This window comes from Cherax quadricarinatus, chromosome 23 (genome assembly GCF_038502225.1).
Source record: "Cherax quadricarinatus isolate ZL_2023a chromosome 23, ASM3850222v1, whole genome shotgun sequence".
NCBI classification, from domain to species: Eukaryota; Metazoa; Arthropoda; class Malacostraca; order Decapoda; family Parastacidae; genus Cherax; species Cherax quadricarinatus.
Window position 1 is genome coordinate 36,803,523 of NC_091314.1, and position 4,067 is coordinate 36,807,589.

The 4,067-nt window shown below is 42.6% G+C and overlaps 1 non-coding gene across 1 annotated transcript; it reads left to right on the forward strand.

Moving 5' to 3' along the window:
* Positions 1–363: 363 nt before the first annotated feature.
* On the forward strand, positions 364–436 carry TRNAA-AGC (transfer RNA alanine (anticodon AGC)). The gene has a single exon. It is a non-coding gene; the product is annotated as a tRNA-Ala (tRNA).
* Positions 437–4,067: the final 3,631 nt, after the last annotated feature.

The following is a 4,067-nucleotide window of genomic DNA, read 5'->3' on the forward strand; positions in this document are numbered from 1 at the left end:
AAAGGAAGAGTGTTGTCGACCTCTTCTTCAAGTGTGAACTGGATTGAAGGCTCGACCTGGTTGAGCTTGTCTTGGAGAGCTTGAACGTTGAAGCGTTTAGGAGTTATGAGGAGAATGTCGTCAACATAACGGAGCCAGGTGACAGACGAAGGAATAATGGTGGAGAAACGTTCGGCTTCTAGATGTTCCATGTATAGGTTCGCTAGGACTGCACTGAGTGGCGAACCCATGGGTAGTCCAAAAGTCTGCTGAAAGAGGTGATTTTCAAAAGAGAAACACGTAAAGCCAACACATAGTTCAGAGGTAAAGCGTTCGCTTTGCATGCGAAAGGTCCCGGGTTGGATCCCCGGCATTTCCAGTCACGGGGATGTAGCTCAGATGGTAGAGCGCTCGCTTAGCATGCGAGAGGTACGGGGATCGATACCCCGCATCTCCATAATTTATAAAAATATTAAGGACTCATGAGGCCGATCATCAATTGAAAATGGTTTACTGAAGATATGCTAATTTATAATGAGTAGAATTTTAATTTTGCAACAGAACTACCCAAACAACCAACCTACCCAGCTAAAAAAGTTCCTTTAGTTCACCACTTTACTTGAGAAAAGTGATACTGACGAATCCTCAGGTGACACATACAACACTTAAGATAATAATTCTGCTAATGTGACTCCAGAACAAGCTTTATTTACCCATATATATTTAAAACAGGTTAAATACCACACTTTCAAGTAAAGACTTGAAACAACTTGAATGAATGAATGAATGAAGACTCACAGGTAAAGACCCCAAGGGGCGAGGGGGTAAGTGGGAATAGGTCGAGGAATAGACGGTGTGAGGAATGTCTTGAGTCGAAGAGAGAAGAGTCAGGACTAGACCCAACTGCTAAGCCTGGAGAAACACTGACGAAGACGATGTAGAAGGCACAGAAACTCTGCAGATGCTGATTGCATCTCCCTTGATGGAAGAAATTAAGACTTGCTGGTGATAGGTGTCTGAAGGCGACAAGGGAGAAGCTCATCGTTGATTGGTCAGTTCATGGAGTTGGTGTTCACTTCGAATTATGTCGTTGTTTTACCATAACTTCATTCTTGTTGATTTCAGCTCCATTCACAATGCGTTTGAATCGTTGGATCGGGATGATCATAAGACGTGTTAACAAGTATTGATTGCCGGGAATCTCAGAGTTATCTTGAATATGCTTTAGTACAGATGAAAGTGTATGATACCAGCTCCTTTGAAAGAGGGATCGATGGCAAACTTGACTGTCTTGTTGGTAAGGTGACTGTGTAGTTCAGATAACAGCATATCTTGAGCATAGTGAGCTGTGGTGCAGAAAGTGATTCCATTCCATGGATAAAAAGAATCAACTTCATAAGCTTGAATTGTATCATGTGTAACTCTTGGCATGCGGTGATGAAGGTGGAGATGTAGATTCAATGTTGGCTGCAGTGGACAAATAGGAAGCTGTTGCTGGTGGCAAGGTCTCTGATTGGTTGGTTTCAGTGGGAAGAGATGGAGGTAAAGGCTTCTCATTGGTTGTTGTTGAAGTGACGTCACTAGTTGGTAGAGACGGAGGAGTTATTGGAGAAGCAGAGACATGATCGAAGTGTACAAGTGGAAGATGGGTATTAAAAAGGGGGATATTAGAAAGGTGTTGAGGATATCTCTCAAGGAGAGAACCCGCAGTAATGGATTTAAATTGGAAAAGCTTAGATTTAGAAGGGATGTAGGAAAGTATTGGTTTGGAAATAGGGTAGTTGATGAGTGGAACAGTCTACGTAGTTTGGTTATTGAGGCTAAAACCTTGGTTAGTTTCAAATATAGGTTGGATAAATACATGAATGAGAGGGGTTGGATTTGAGTGGGAGTTGCATATGAGAGTGGATAGCGTTATCAGAGCTTATTTCTTGAGTGGCATTGAAAATTGGGTTGGGCAAATGTTTTGTTAGTGGGATGGATTGTAAAGGACCTGCCAAGTATAGCCCAGCAGGCCTGCTGCAGTGTTCCTCCTTTATGTTCTTATGTTCAAAACTGATCCTTGTGGAGCGCCACTAGTGACTAATCCCCATTCAGATTTCACCCCATTAATGGTAACTCTCTGCTTTCTATTGGTAAACCATGCTTCTATCCATTCTAAAACTTTACCTCCTATACCATGAGCTTCCACTTTTCTTAAGAGTCTCTTGTGAGGTACTCTGTCGAAGGCTTTATTAAAATCCAAATAAACAATATCATGTTTGTAGATGAATGGTTCAGAGAACCGACATGTTGATAAATTAGACACATGTGCAACTCTTGGGTATCTTTATTGAGGATAAAGATACCCAAGAGTTGCACATGTGTCTAATTTATCAAACAATATCATATTCTTTATCACTGTCAACTGCCTCAAATGTTCTATTGAAGAACGTCAGCAAATGTATCAGGCAGGAACGACCTCTCGTGAATCCATGCTGAGATTCATTTATCAAGTTATGCTCCTCAAGGTGACTTCTAATAATGTTAGTTATAATTGATTCTAATAACTTGCCCACTATAGATGTCAGGCTTATTGGACGATAATTTGAAGGAGTGGACTTATCCCCTGATTTGAATATAGGAACCACGTTAGCCATCTTCCACAATTCTTGCACAACACCGGTAAGGTTGGACGCGATGGCATAAACCTTGGTAATAAATACCGACAAGTTGGTTTAGAAAGACACGTAAGCAAACACTACAACATATTTATTAGAAAACGTGATCAAGGTCCCAGGACCGAAACGTTTTCTAATAAATATGTTGTAGTGTTTGCTTACGTGTCTTTCTAAACCAAGGATGGACGCATAAAACACTAAAATAACATTAAAATAACCATGTCGGTTTAGAAAGACACGTAAGCAAACACTATGATATATTTATTAGAAAACGTTTCGGTCCTGGGACCTTGATCACTTCTAACATCTCTTCATCCGAGATTGCAGACTCAAGGCAAAAGCTATCCTCAACAAATCGCCCATGGAAAAAAACCCTAAGCAGTTCATAGTGCCCCCATGTGGTGATGTTGCCACGAATACTCGCCGGGCACTTCCTATGAGTAACATCAACGTTTCCACCATAAATACATCTTCTATCAAAGACCTCACTACGAAACGCAGCCCCACACCTCTAACTTCTACAACAGGCGTCTACACTACTCCCTTTGAATTCTGTCCCAAGAAATATGTAGGCGAGACAAGCAGAGATCTTGCAGTCCGCCTGAATGAGCATCGAAATGCCTCTAACAGAGACGATGTAAGGTACGCCTGTGTCTCTGTGAATCTGAATTTGGTCTCTGTGAATCTGAACCGTCTCTGTGAATTTGAACCAGGATGCCCTCTCTTGAGCAACTTTACCAGCAGCTGAAAGAAGAGCTTAGGGCTGCTTAGCTGGAGATACGGCGATTAACGGACGAGAACAAGAGGATTCGTAGTCCCCAGGTTAAGAGGGGAACTTGGTCAGTGGCCGGGCAACATGGAATCAAGCTGAGGATCAAGAAGACTGTTGGAGAGGCAGAAACAACGAGGAACCAGAAGACTAATGTGGAAACTTCCAACCCATTTTCGGTGCTACCTGACGAATGTGGGTGTTCTACTGGAAATGCCACACTGAGCACCAAGGAAGCATTGGCAGACGTAAGTGAGACATCCCTAGAAACACCAACAAAGACCATCGAGAACGTCTTGACGAATTCCACAAGTAAAGGTGTTGTGCTACCTAACGAATGTGAGTTGACTACTAGGAACATCACCACGGACGTCGACAAGGAAGGTAAAAGCATTGTTGTTGTTGGGGATAGCCAGATTAGGTACATGGACAGGGCATTCTGCTTGAAGGATAGGAGTAGGAGGCAGAGAGTGTGTTTTCCTGGGGCTGGGATGAAGGATATTGTTAGCCGTCTGGATGACATTATGAGAGGTAATGGGAGAAATCCTATTATCTGTCTCAGTGCTGGAGACAACGATGTTGGCAGACGTAGGAGTGAGGACCTGATTAGCAGGTATAGGTTAGCATATGTGGTATTTTGCCAAGGAGAGGAGTTGGAA